Source organism: Pyrus communis, chromosome 1, assembly GCF_963583255.1.
Source record: "Pyrus communis chromosome 1, drPyrComm1.1, whole genome shotgun sequence".
Lineage (NCBI taxonomy): Eukaryota > Viridiplantae > Streptophyta > Magnoliopsida > Rosales > Rosaceae > Pyrus > Pyrus communis.
In genome coordinates this window covers 39,836,713-39,852,740 of record NC_084803.1, presented here as the reverse complement: position 1 = coordinate 39,852,740, position 16,028 = coordinate 39,836,713, and positions in this window count along the sequence as shown.

The window sequence follows — 16,028 nt, the reverse complement described above, 5'->3', positions numbered from 1 at the left end:
TATATACCTTCAGGCGATACTGATTCCACTACTTAGCACACTATATATAATATATGTTTTACGAAGGTTTTATGGCATGCTAGGGTTTTCGGAAAACCTATTACATATTATACTATTGAGTTTTCATAAACTTTGGAGGTTCGTACGTTGAGAAATAAATGTTTTAGTATTACTTATATATCAACTTGGTACACTTATGTTTTGCTTTGATCCCTCTTAGGACTTAGAATCGAGGCGTATAATCCCAACGTCAAGGCACTTCCGCATCGGCATCTTCGAGTCCTCTCAGTGTAGGACCCATCTCTTTGTTCATTCAATTTTATATTATTCCTTTTTAGTATCTCAGATTAGTTGTATGCTCTGAGCACGTTTCACAATTACATAATCATTGTATTTAAATTTATAAGTTTTAATTATGTTCGTTACTTCTCATGCATGCTAGTATGGCTTTGTCAACTTTGGGTGTTGCCAACACATGCCTACCCTAGTGTTTGGAGAATATCAGGGTCGGGTGTGTCAATGGGGTGAGTGGTTGAGAATGATTTTCAAACCTGTATTTCACATGACACGTTCTGGGTTCGATTCCTAGCGTTGGTAAATCACATTATGTAGGTTACGGGAAGGTTGAAATACTTCTGTGAGTCTTTCCGGTCCCCAAAATAGTGGACTGCCGGCAAGTGACGAACCTACCAGCTGGTCTCGTTTTTTTTTTATAAAAAAGTCAATGTTTACTACATTAAAATAAATAAAATTTGGCCGTTGCAATTTTCTTTTTTGTTGTAACATATAAATCACTTCCCATAAAAGAACATCAAACATTGTTCTAATCTTTTTTTAAATTGTTTAAGTTATGTATTTGGTTTAACTACAAATATAAAGTGGCACCATTTCTACTTCCTCATTGTGACAAACTAGGCGTGACACTATTGATACCTTTAGATTAAGAATTTAGTCACCGGAGTTTATGCATTCATATTGGCACCGCTTGTAACCCATCTCTAGTCATTCTGTCCGGATCTTTGAGGTGTCTTTGTGGAGAACACAAGTGCAAATGCAATGGTCAAACTACCCTCATTCCCATGTTTTTTTGGTTTGGTTTTGAGTTATATACAGATTGAGGGTTTTCCAACCTTATCGTCCTACTAATGCTTTATGAAATTATACCTTTCACATCTTGGTGGGAAACTTAGAGATGTCACCATTGAAAGCTTTTACTATTGAATATGTCGAGAAACTTCTTAATCTTAAAATCTGAGGGGTAGAAACAACGTTACAAGCGTTGAAAAGATCATTGAGACTTGATAGGCTATGAAAATGATGGCTTCCAACATCCAGTTCCAAAGAGGCACCCTAGATCTTTATGGATTTCATCATTTGTTAAACAGCAACGGTTAACATCTAGCTTGCTTCAAGTACAATGATACCATCTCCCTTAACCCCTCAGACAGTTCTCTCAAGTTACAAGTGAAGAAGAGGAAATTGTAGAAATGGGCCTTCAACTTTAACCCCATTGGACCAGTGCTCCCTTAACAAAAAATCCATAACCATTGGTCCTTTAACTCCTCAAAACGTGCAGTTATGATCATTTTCGTCAAATTCATCAAAACTTTCGTCAAAATGACTCATGTTAGAAGAATTATTGCTACAATTGGGTTAAAATTGAAAGACCATTGCTCCAATTCGGTTAAAGTTGTAGGACCATTTCTTCAATTAGGTTAAAGTTGACAGACAATTTCTACAATTTTCTCATTTAGTTTTTCATATTTGCCTCTTGATTTAGCTCATGTGGGTAGCACATGACTAATTTTCACGGAAGTTTTAACGTAGTTGATGAAAAGAACCATAGATGCACGTTTTGATGAGTTAAGGGACCATTGTGACATCCCACATCGCCCAGGGGAGTGATCCTTAAATGTATATTCCCATCCCTACCTAGCACGAGACCTTTTGGGAGCTCACTGACTTCGGGTTCCGTAGGAACTCCGAAGTTAAGCGAGAAGGGGGCCCAAAGCGGACAATATCGTGCTACGGTGGTGGAGCGGGCCCGAGAAGTGATCCGCCCCGGGCCGGGATGTGACAAATTAGTATCAGAGCCTAAGCCTGGCCGCGTGTGTGCCGACGAGGACGTCGGGCCCCTAAGGGGGGTGGATTGTGACATCCCACATCGCCCAGGGGAGTGATCCTTAAATGTATATTCCCATCCCTACCTAGCACGAGGCCTTTGGGGAGCTCACTGGCTTCGGGTTCCGTAGGAACTCCGAAGTTAAGCGAGAAGGGGGCTAGGTCAATCCCATGATGGGTGACCCACTAGGAAGTTGCTCGTGAGTTCCCAAAAACAAAACCGTGAGGGAATGGTAAGCCCAAAGCGGAAAATATCGTGCTACGGTGGTGGAGCGGGCCCGGGAAGTGATCCGCCCCGGGCCGGGATGTGACAACCATGGTTATGAATTTTTACTTGAGGGACCATTGCTTAAATTAAGTTAAAGTTGAGGGATTGTTGTTACAGTTTTCTGAAAGAAGAAATACCAATACACCATGGTAATACTAAGGGCCAATTTGGTATTGCTGTGCTTTAAAAAAAAAATGATTCTGCTATGCTGTGAGAATAAATAGCTGTAAAATAAAGTTGTTGAGTGTTTGGTAAACTTTTTTTGTAAAAGTACTTTTAATTATAATAAAAAATAAAAGCATTGTCTAAGTGTTTGGTAATTTTTTTTTTTATTTTTATAAATTGATTTAAATATGTTAAATGACTAAAAAATGATACGATATTTATTGTTATATAATAATTGTTAAAGACAACAATGTAAGGGCAAATATTGTAATTTTGTAAAACATATGGAGGTATACTTATTATTTGAAAATTTCATTACATGAGCATTGATTACTATGCTTTGAAAAGAAAAAAAACACTTTTTTTAGAAGCATGGTAGATCCTGCTTCAGCTTTTTATGCTTTTCTACTTTCATTGACAGTAGTTTAACAAAAAAACACTTTTTTTTTTGTTTTTGCAAACACATTCAATATTCCAGATTTTTTAATAAGTTGTTTTTTTAAGAGAACTTTAATGAAAAGCTTCCGGTACTGTTCACTTTAACGAAAAACTACATTTTTACACTAAAAAATCAATCATGATACTATTCACTTTACTCTTTATTTTGCCCTTATCGTTAAAACTCAAAGTTTTCAAGCCCTTTTCATTAGTTTTTTTAGCCCTTTTTGTCACATCCCGGCCCGGGGCGAACCACTTCCTGGGCCCGACTCCATTACCGTAGCAAGATATTGTCCGCTTTGGGCTTACCATTCCCTCACGGTTTTGTTTTTGGGAACTCACGAGCAACTTCCTAGTGGGTCACCCATCATGGGATTGCTCTAGCCCTCTTCTCGCTTAACTTCGGAGTTCCTAAGGAACCCGAAGCCAGTGAGCTCCCAAAAGGCCTTGCGCTAGGTAGAGATGGAAATATACATATAAGGATCACACCCCTGGACGATGTGGGATGCCACACTTTTCATTATTATTATTAATTTTTTTTAAGCATCACAATCCCAAACCAACCCTAAATGATGATATTAACTTTAATTTCAAATCACCAAAATTCCAAAAACAAAACTATAAAGAGCATATATGAGTTGAGGCCCAAATGACAAAGTTAAAGGTGCTAGTAAACCGTCTTGGAAAAGATGAATGCCAAAGAATCCATCACAAAGCCCCAAACTAAAGAGCCCGCCAATGAGCCACCCAAAGAGCCGAGAAGAATAGTCGAACTAGGGAAACGAAAACTAAAAGCTCTGATGATGATGCTGCGCGCAGTGACCTGCGCTGATCATGATGCAACATTGCTAATTGTTCATCTTCATCATCTGTAGTACTAATCATTTCATTACTGAGATGATCAGATGCATCATTGCTTGCTCATGCATCATCATCACCACTTGACAAGCAATCTAGATATCGCTCAGAACCATAAATAAAGGGGTCATTAATAAATTTTCCTGGATAAGTTTGTCCCATATTAGATTAACCCCTGTTTTCTTCACTCTCACAGAATAATCATCCGCAGTTTTGATCGACCAAACACAAAAGTACTGTACACCAACCTTGTCCCTGCCCTGGAAATTGAGTTTATCGTTTGATAATTGCCCCTGCCAAAGTCTTCGCCTTTATGATGATAATTACCGTCATTGTATTTAGGACGATACTCGTCATCGAGGCATTTTGGTTTGATATATATTTGTTAACGAGGCTCGCAACACACTACGTTTGGTAATATTTTTAACAGTAATGCCAAGAGGACACCAATCATCGTCAAACATTGTGTAAATGTAGAACATAGCCAACTTGTCAAAATTACGACCAACACTAAAAGGAATATCAAAATGGACTACATCACCCTCTTCAACAAAGTCAAACCATTGGAGAACATATTTTCCACTAAAAAAATGCCACCAAACCCACAAGAAGTCCACCCCTCCCCTATACAACAATGTAACTAGTGTCATAAACACTTGAATGTGCGTTTGTGTGTGTAACATAGAGAGAGAGATGCAAGATGTTCTTCCTAGAAGTGAGACAGGTGCACCTTCCATACGAATCAATTGCATGGACTTTAATGACTTATCTAAGCCTAAGTTTGGAACTTCAGTGAGTTTGGGCGATCCATTACACTAGTAGGAAAAACTATTTGCGCTACAACAAAAAAATCGTCACGCAAGACAGTTTTGCACAATGGAAAAAGATATTAGTCGCACAAGAAAGGTCAACTTTGCGCAACACATAACTTTGTCATGCAAAACAAGTTTGCGCGATGAAAATAGTATACTCGTCATGCAAAGTCAGTAAGAAAAAACGCGTGTAAATTGTTTGGCACAAAAAACATGCGCGATGAAGACGAATTCTTTGTCGCGCAAGTCACTGTTAGTTTTTCTCCAACAAATCAGTGCATGTGAATCAGAGGAATCAATACTGTATTTAGTGCAGACGTTTGTGCGACAAAGCCTTCGTCACGCAAAGTCCCTAACATTCCTATAAATATGCGCTTCTGCTCTCCTTATTCTTCGTAATTCTGTTCGTGATGTGATGGAGGACAAAAACAGGGATGAAAGTGTGCTCGCTAACCCGTATGATTTGAGGCAACATGTGGAGTTCGCGCATGCGATTGCTGTAGCCATAGGGAATAATTGTGCTACTGCTGAGTAGCGTTCTTGGAAATATGTGCCCAAGAATGTTAAAAAGGTGGTGATGGATGAATTATTAGTGTGTATACTGTTGATGGATCAATAATTAATTTTGTGAAATTTTTTTGTTATATGTTGGAATTAATTATTTACATTTATATGTAACAGTATAAGTGTACTCTTGATGATGATACGAACGAAGAGTTGATGAAGTTGATGGAGTTAGCATTGGAGGGAGGTTACAACCAGTGGCGTTATGATGTCAAGCAGAATGGAGCACCATCGAAATAGTAGTTTTAAATTAATGTTTTTTAGGACAATATTTAAATTTAAGGTTTTTTTATAAGTTATGTATTTGGACTTAATTAATTAGGCTTGAATTCCTATTTGGGTTTTTAAATAATTGAATGGATTAATTCAATTTATTTAAGGTTTTAATTATTTGTAGAATAAATATTATAATTGAATATTTGTTTGTAATTATTTAAGATTTTAATTATTTTGCGCAAAGGGTTTTTTTTTTTCTTCCAATGTTTGCACGACGAACAGTAGTAATCGTCGCACAAGAAGACTTTGTGCGATTAAGGCTATCATCATGCAAGACCACTTAGTGCGACGACTACTATTGTTTGTCGCACAAACGGTCAGTCAGATTGGTCAGTCCCGCATTAAATGCTCCCATTTACAACGGGCAGTTATGACAACCTTGCGCGACCAAGGATTTGTCGTGCAAAGTGTGTCCAGTTTTATATAAACATAGTTTCAGAACACTATTTTGCAATGGTTTTATATCAAATGATGGCCGATTTGGCTTCAAAGTCAACGAAAAATTGGGAGGGAGAAGGCTTTCGTGAAAGGAAAGGTAAAAAAAAAAAAAAATTATTGTTGAGTTAATTGTTTTACATTTGATCTGGTTGAAATTTTTGTTTCAATAAATGAAGATAGTTGTGGTGACATTAGAGAGGTACCGATGTAAGCATTTAACCTTGTTTGTTGACAAAAGTTTGGCTGAAGCGTACGCTGAACTTATTTGCGATATAGGGGTTTGGTGCAGGAGAAGTGTTCTATCAAGTTTAACTCTTGGAAAATGGTGCCTGTGGACATGAAGAACTCCATGGTGCAATAATTATCGGTAAATTTATATTAAAGAATGTATAATTGTTTTTGTTTAAAAATAATATTTTTGCGATATTTAATTTAATTTTATTGCCATTATAGGTTGTTTGGGATGTTGATGAAACCGATGAGAAGCAGCGGAAGTATGTGGATGACCTTTTCAAGAAGCAGTTCCTGCAGTGGAAGTTCGATGTACAACGAGCTGCAGAGCGCACACAAGTTGATAATGCCGTTGTCGATGCCCCTCTTGATGATGTAAAGGAAGAGTGAACCAAATTTTATTTTTTATTTATTTATGAAATAAAATTTATTTGAACGTTATGTTGGAGTTTTTGTGACAGCCCGTTCCGATAATTTTTAAAACGTACACGTGAAAAGACGATTTTGCCCCTAGTGTGAATTTTTACGTTGTGTGGTTGTTTTGAGCTTGGTGTGGCTGGTTTTGCACCACACATTTTCCGCCACACATTCCCTTCACCTTTTCCCTGTCCCGTGCCATTTCCCTTCCCATTATCCCCTCCATTTGTACGGACATATCTAGAAACCACCCAAATCTTCACAGATCGAAGAAACAAAGTACATATCCATGCTCGTGAGGTCCGTAGAAGTGCAACCATACCCATTTCAGGTAAGAATACCTTTGTTTTCACGTTGAACTCGAGATACCCAATTTTTGGCACTGTTCATGCACACGTAAATTCTTATGTTTTTGGGAATTTCAAGCCTGTAGGAAGCTTGGTGAGGTCCTTAGGAGGCTCGGGGTGGTTCGTTTGAAGGTTTTGGACATCGGGATCGTGAGTTTTGAGGTTGGCCAGAGTTGGTGGTGTTTCCCCGACGAGATTTCGTGGATTTTAGCACTTGAAAGTGGTATGATTTTGTTCCTCTCGTTGTAAGCTTCATTTTGGTACCAATTTTGTGAAATTTGGGTGAAAAACGGAGAAGATAGGACGATTTGAAATTTTTCCCGATTTTTCGGCGCCGGAGCCTCGCCGGAGAAGACGGCAGAATATTCCGTCAGTTTGGACGGAATATTCCTAACGCCGTTGAAGGAATCCGTTAAAGTTAACGGAATATTCCTAACGGCGTTAACTGACGCCGTCATTGTGCCAGGCACGTGCCTGCGCGTGGCCGGCGCGTGCGACGGTGAAAATTTTTTCTAAAAATATGGGGATGTTCATGAGGTTGAGTGGATCATGTTTGTGTATTCATACACGCCATTTGAGCATTGTATGAGAAGTTATTTCATAAGGTTGGTTATGTACTTTAAAATTAACGTTTTTATAGTTGTTTCGCATATAGGTGATACATATCCCGAGGACGAGCGTGGTCACTCGAGGCAAGGGGGTTACGACCCTTCCACATACCAGTGAGTGGGCTTTTGGTTTTCCGTATATACCTATATACTTATGTTTTTCCCAGAAATTGATTTGAAACGTTTATTCGTTTATATGCCATGCCTATAGTTTGCCTTTTATTTACGCATGATATGTCGCATATGTTTATATATGTTTGGTGCTGCGGACGTACAGGTAAGTGCCAGGTGAATATGATGTATGTTTACTTTCAATAGTGATTTGAGATGTATAAAGAGCTCATAACCTGCACCCCCGGTGTCAGTGCTCCCGCCCAGAGTTGGGCACAGTCCTTCACGTGATGTTCACCTCCCGCACCACACGCTCATTTTGGATCCAAGTTAGGCGCATAGTCCTGTCGTACAAACCACTTTAGGTGGTTCCGACTCGTAGGTGACCCGCGATTATTCGCCCAGCCTTCACGTGATCGTACCACTTGAGCGTACTTATATTACACCCAGGCTTGTCGTACAGACTACTTTAGGTGGTTTCGACTCGTGTGCAGGTCTAGTTAGTGAGAGTGAGATTTGAGCTCTAGATTCAACTGTACAGGTCACGTTAGGTGACTCCAGCTGACAGATTATATGACATTGATGTGATTGTACCTGAGCACTTGCATTTTACTTCGAGATTTTGGCATAGCATATTTCTGAGCATGACTTATATATATATATATATATATATATATATATATATATCTATATTCTATTTTCTGGGAAGTATACAGGTTTTACGGCGAGGGGTTAGAACTTATTTATGAAATGGTTTTGAAAAGCTTTGTTTTTACCCACTCACGCTTTTGTTTTGCACCCCTCCAGGTTCTAGTTGGCTAGCACGTTTGGTGGTTTCCCTGAGGATTTCCCTGGCATATCTGACAGACGATCACCAGTGTAGGACCACCTTTGGGTGTGCTTTTGTTGTGTCGTTTTCTCCCGGACTGCATTAGGCTTTCATGCTCTTAACTTACTGTTCACACTTACGCTTGCACTCGTTCGATATTACTTTGTGTAAAGCTAGTTTTTAATTATTCGTACTATTTATATTATTATTTTATTAGCTTCTGCACTGTGCACATGGCTACGTCACTTCCACGTGACGACCATCATGCCCTGATCTCGATCGGGGTGTGTCAGTTTTTTTTTTTTTTTTTTTTTTTTTTTTTTTTTTTTTTTTTTTAAATTTATGTTACATGCTTGGAAGGCTTAAAATTTACATTAGTTATAATATAGATATTTTAGTTAATAAATATTTTGGCAATATATACTTTGGTTTGATAATTTTAATTGGATTAAAAAAATATTTACATTAGTAAGAAAGAAAACGGAAAAAAAATTAAATAAATAAATAATGCAACTTGTGTGATGAATATAGTGTTCGTCGTGCAAATAGATTACATTATTAAATTATAAAGAAAACGAAAAAGAGAATTTTGGAAAGAAAAAAAAAAACACTTGAGCAATGAAATCAAATTTCGTCATGCGAAGGGAACTTGCGTGACAAATTCTATGTTAGTCACGCAAAATGGCTCTTCTAAAAGTAATCTTTATAAGTTGACGTTAGTTGTAGAGGGAGAAAACTACAGCTTTCTGCATATTTCTCCCCCTGCAATTTTTCCCTTCGATTATCTTCAATTCGGGATCTGTGGGTCCCATTTTCTCTCAATTTCTTCCTCTAAAACTTCGTCCATCTAAATCTCTAGGTTGATCGAGCTATTTCATTGTGTTTGGTAAGGGTTTTTGTTATTTTCATTTAAAATTATCAATGTCAATTCAAACTAACACCGTAAAATTTGTTGTGTATAGGGCTATTGTGTGTGACTAGCGCTCGGTGGATAACGATTTGGAAGGTATTTTCTTCGTTTTATTTTAAAAAAATATGAATTAGTTAAAGTATATTGAAATTATGTTGTTAAATTTGTTTATATTAAGTTGTTAAATTATATTAATTTTTATGTTATAATTATGTATAATGCTGAATTATATAGGTACAAATTTGTACGTGACGTAGAAATATGTTTTGTGATGTACGGAGTTAATTGTAATTAACTTCGTACTTATTTTTTTTTTAGTAAAACTTAGTTTCCCATTTGAGGATTAGTTGGATGTTGCGCATGGATGCAAAAGCATGACTGCGGTCCAATTGATTCTTGAATTGTCCCATTATTTGGACAGTTTGGGAATGCAAAGTTATGTCGCGTAGTTTATGATTAAAGAATTAGGTTTCTGTCGTGGAGATTATGGTGTCATCTTCGTGCATTCTTTGGATGGCACATAGGTATTTCATACCTATGTTGTGCACTTGAAGAACTGCACAGAGATGTTGCCGAAATTTTTCCAAGTCAAAATCTAAGCCGAAGTAGCCATAAATTACGTGATGTAATTTTGCATTCCCGAATGGGATATAACCCTTACCAGAGGCATAAGGTGACAAGATCATGTAGAAGATGTTATGATTGTTGTACTGTTATTGTGGTTGCAGGAATGATGGACAGAACATGGATACATTACCCAAACAGATGTGTCAACGAATACTTGAATAGAATCGAGGATTTTATTGATTTTGCATGTACACACAACCCGTGTGCAACTAGAATTCGGTGTCTTTGTAGGAGGTGTAATAACACTTAAGGGAAACTTTTGAAAATGTTCGATTTCATTTAGGAAGAAATGGAATGGTAGAGACATATAATATTTGGAACCATCACGGGGAACAATTACACAATGCTTCGTCTTCAAACGTGACAAGAGTGGGCAACATTGAACCTAATATGGATCCTAATGAACAAGTCATGGAAATCTTAAATGACGTTTTTCCATTTGCGTCGACAAATACCAATTAGGAAGTGAAAGATGACGTGCCTACACCAATGGATAAGGGAGAATTGAAGAATATGAAAAATTATTGAAAAATGCCAACCAAGAGTTATACCGGGGGGTATAAGGGATTTTCCGTTATTGTGGAACTAATGCACTAGAAAATAAAGTATCGTATGTCGAACCAATGTTTTGATTTTTTTTTTTTTGGGGTTTTCAAGAGAATATTACCAAAGGACAATTGTTTGCCAAAAGACCATAGAAACGCTTAAAGGGTGTTGAATGGTCTCAGATTGGGTTATGAAAAAATTCACGCTTGCAAAAACAATTATGTATTGTTCTATAAGGAGAATGAAGCATTGGATAAATGTCCTGTATGCAATGATTTGAGATTCAAAATTACATCTCAGAATAGATTGATGAAGATCCCAAAAAAAAGTCATGCGTTATTTGCCTTTGAAGCCTATGTTGCAGCGGTTGTATATGTCAACGCATACTGCCACCGACATGAGATGGTATAAGGAAAAACGGGTAGATGACGATGTCATGAGGCATCCTACAGATGGAGAGGCATAGAAAGAGTTCGATCAAACGTTCCCTGATTTTGCTGCTGATCCTTGGAACGTTAGATTGGGAATTGCCACTGACGAATTTAACCCGTTCGGGGTTCTAAACCAACACCACAGCACTTGGCCGATTTTCATATTTCCGTATAATTTGGTGCCATGGAAATGTATGAAAAAAGAATTCATGATGGTAACTCTATTGATAATTGGGGATCCTGGTAAGTCAATCGATGTATACCTATGGCCGTTGGAGGATAACCAAATGATTTACGGACACACGGTGTACGCATATACGATAAGTGTACTGGCAAGATGTTCACTTTGAGGGCAGCAGTGATGTGGATTATGAATTATTTTCCCGCATATGCAATGGTTTTTGGGTGGAGCATTGGGGGTTATATGGCATGCCTTATATGCAAGAAAGATGTAACATCTAGTTAGCACGCCAAAACAGTTTGTTACCTTGGTCATCGGAGATGGTTGCCATGGGATCACGAGTGATGAGAGAAGGATAAAAAGTTTGAAAGGGAAAAAGAGCATTGCCTCAGACCCAGAGAATGGTCTGGTGATCAAATTTTGGAATAGCTTAACCGTTTGGATTTTGCTCTGTTGGGGACCAATGTTAGTAAGACCAGACCTTATACACATATGAACTGGACGCATAAGTCTATGTTTTTTGAGCTCCTATATTGGTCGAAACTAAAATTGAGACACAACCGCGATGTTATACATGTTAAGATAAATGTATTTGACACATTGGTCGGCACAATTCTAGATATTAAGGGCAAGACAAAGGACACGATCAAAGCTTGTCTTAATTTGGAACGAACGGGAATTCGACAAGGTTTATGGAAGAATAGGGACAGTGACATAGCCAGAAGGGATCTTGCGTTTTTTTTCCATGAAATCGAATGGCAAAAAAGAATTTTTAAAGTTTTTATTGTCTGTAAAGTTTATCGATGGGTATGTTTCAAATATCGCGCGTTGTGTGAACGTTGACGGGGGTAAATTTGCTGGCTTAAAAAGTCATGACTGTCATGTGGTTTTGCAACGCCTACTTCCTGTTGGTATTTGACATCTCTTGCGAGCCGATGTAGTGAAACCAATCACGTTGTTGCTCAGTTTTTTTCACAATTGACGTCAAGAACATTGCGAAAGACAGATGTTAATTAGTTGCACCATGACATTGTGCAAGTTTGAGGTGATATTTCCTCCAGCTTTCTCCACAAGTATGATCCACGTGATGGTCCACTTACCGGATAAGGCATTGCTTGCTGGACCAGTCAACTTTCGATGGATATATCCAATAGAAAGGTGTATATTCCTCGTCATTTTTATTAATCAATATCTTACGATTAGTAAAATTTGTAATGTATCGTTTTATTTTGGCAAGCTTCTCGGAGACTTGAAGAAAAGTGTATGAAACAAAGCGAAGCCCGAATGATCAATTATACAAGCTTAGGTGGCATATGAGGCACTTACATTTTGTGGAATGTATCTAAAAGATGTTGAGACAACTTTCAATCGTCCTCCTCGCAATAATGATAGGGGTGTGAGAAAGGCAAAACTTTCAGTTTTTGCCCAAATCGCTCGACCATTCAGAGATCCGATACAAGGCGAGTCGTTTTCCAAGAATGACATAGAGGTAGCACATTGGTTCGTACTCAACAATTGTGATGAGACACTGTCATACCTAGACGAGCATGAAGATATGATGAAGCAGGCACATCTTTCACATTTGTATGCTAAGAAACATCGTGAATTATTTCCGCGGTGGTTTCTCGAATATGTAAGTTTGAAGTGTTTTGTACTGGACATAGATATTGTACCAATTATTTTGCTCAAACTAACAAATTTAAGTGTTTGTGTAATATTAGTTGAATTAATTGATAGCATTGAATTCCCTGGCGTACAGTGAATAGTTATATAACTTGGCGTTCGGACCGATACACGTTGAATTGTACTCAGGTTGCTATGTCAACGACGTCAAATTCTTAGCGGGTGCACGAGATGACAAGTTGTGTACGCAAAACAACAGTGTTCATGTCCCAGGTGGAGGCGAAAGTACATACATTGAATTTTATGGCAAACTAACAAATGTCGTGCAATTGCTTTACAAAGACCGGTGTCAAGTGATCCTATTTAAGTGTCGATGGTTTGATACAAACCCAAATAGGTAGGGAAGTGTGAAAAGAGATCATGGATTACTATCAGTGAACACTACCAAAACTTGGTACGATGACGACCCTTACATCTTAGCAAACATAGCAAAACAAATTATGTATCTAGATGACCCTACAGCCGATAGGGGTTGGAAAGTTGTTCAGAAGATGGAACATAGGAACGTGTATTCTATACCAGAACAAGACCCTACTGATGATGACATCGACAATGTTGCTGACCAACGTCTAGAATCTTCGATGGAAATTGGTGCAGAAACTCTCTGAGATACTAATCTTATCCAAGAACCATTTCAAATAGAAGGAATATCTTCAATCGAAATACCGATTCAATCGATCACAATTAACCTTAGTAATCCTCCACAATACGATGGTCTAGTGCGCACAAACGACGATAATGACGTACCTATGATGATGAATGGGACACTGAAAATGATGATAGTGACAAAAGTGAAAGTTATTATAGTTCGGATGAAGATTAATGCAATTTATTTGTAGCTTTTTTTTGTAAAACACATTTAATGGTTAATGCATTATATACAATGATGGAAAAAAATGGAATGAATGATTCCCATTTTATATGTGAATTCGTTGCGTAAGTGTCTGAAAATTCAATTAAAGCCCTTTTTTTTCGTGAAAATTTAAAAAAACTTGTGAGACGAATTTTTTAACCTTGCGCGACAAGATTCTATAATTTAAACCTTGTGTGTCTCATTCCTCCCCTCACTTCCCTCTTCTTCCTTTTTTCCCCATGTGATACCCTCTTTCTCCTTCCTTTGTTTCTCTGTCCCTCTCTTCTTCACTCACCTCATCTCTCTGTCCCTCTTTCCGGCCGTCATGTCTTCGTCTCCAAGAGGTAATTTCCTCTTCATTTTTTTTTTTTCAATTTTCTTTATCGACCACGTTAATTAGGGTTTATAGATTGAGGGTTTTTTTTTTTTCAAATTGGGGGTTAGAATTAGGGCAGTGGGGTTAGATTTAGGGTTTGTAAATTGTGGGTTACATTAAGGTTCTTAAATTGGGGGTTAGATTTTGGGTGCTTCACTGGGGGTTAGATTAGGGGTTTTTAAATTAAAGGTTTTTTAATTTCAAGTAAAGGGTTAGAATTAGGGCCGTCAACCTTTGGAAACTGGGAATTTGTTAATGTTTTCCTGTGTTGTATGTCATAAAATGCTTGTTATAGAATTACGGCCGTCAGCCTTTGGATACTCTGTTGATTTTGTAATGTGAGAGTGTTTAAGCCACGGATTAGAGTCTAGGGTAAGAGATATGTATCGCCCCTTAGTTTCGTAACTGTTTTAAAGTTCCTGCTTTTCTAATATGAAGAATGTTAACCTCATGTCCTTAATTAGAATTCAATCAAGGAATTCACAACTGGGTTAGACTTCGGCAAAAAGTAAGTGACGAGTCATGCTTAACTATTCCTTATTCAAATTCAGATTGTATTTGTGTTTCTTCTTGTTTTTGTGTGTGTTTTTGCCTATATGCATGTGAATATGTACATAAATACATGCATATGTATATGCATACATATTACATACATTCCAAGTTACGAACACATATTACATGCATGATCTTCCAATATGAACACATTTTTAATTTGAATTTGGTTTTTTATGTTCTTACAATATGAACAAATCGTAGAGGAAAACAGTTTCTATAACTATCTCTGTCCAATGAATTCAGTTTTTATGTTCTTCAAGTAAACGGTTAGAATTAGGGCCGTGGGGTTTTTTAATTTGAAGAACATAAATAGCTTAATTAGCCTACTAATGCTTCTCTCTTGAAAGTCTTCACTCCTAAATAGAGAGAAAGTCTTATTTGGTGCTAATCATTATTTTCTAAATATATTGCATTGTTAATTATTTTAGTTAGCAAGCTCTATTTATATCCAATACGCATATGATTTCTATATGTAATGTGGATGTTTAAAGAGACTGAGAATCACTTTATATGGTCCATTTTCTTGTTACTACTTGTGAAACTATTAAGTATTTATGGAGTTGGACTCTGGTGGAAACTGTTTGTATTTATGTTTTTAGTACATACACACACATCACACACACACGACTTGCATACATTAACACACACACACACACACAGAGTACATGGATACACAGCTCGTGCACGCAGAGTGCACACACACAAAATTAGCATACATCAACACACACCCAAAGTCAGCATACATGGACACACACACACAGACATAGTACATACACACACCCACACACACAAAGCACATACATACATACAGACGCTTACACTCATAGACTATGTACCTATCAATTATTAGATCAAATTCAACGATGGTAGAACAAATATTATATATATATATATATATCAAATCCACATATTATATCACCAAGCAGATTGTGATTTTATCTTTGCAAGTGCACAAATCTATTGTGATTTTAAATGGTTCAGACTTGATACTTCTTTATCAAAGTAAAAGCTTAGTAGCTGCTGCCTCAGAGCATATATATATATATATATATATATCAAATCCACATATTATATCACCAAGCAGATTGTGATTTTATCTTTGAAAGTGAACAAATCTATTGTGATTTTAAGTGGTTCAGACTTGATACTTCTTTATCAAAGTAAAAGCGTAGTAGCTGCTGCCTCAGAGCAATCGATTATACTATTGGTTGGGGAATAATATAGATACCTGCATATATGCATTTTATTTTCTGACATATGGAACTATGTGAGTTTCCATAAATTTATATATTTCTTCATAAGATTCCCCATCATTGAAGATTGTCTTCAAATGTGCAAGATGTGCAACTTTTCTTGTTTTTCAACTCGACATTGCAGTTTATC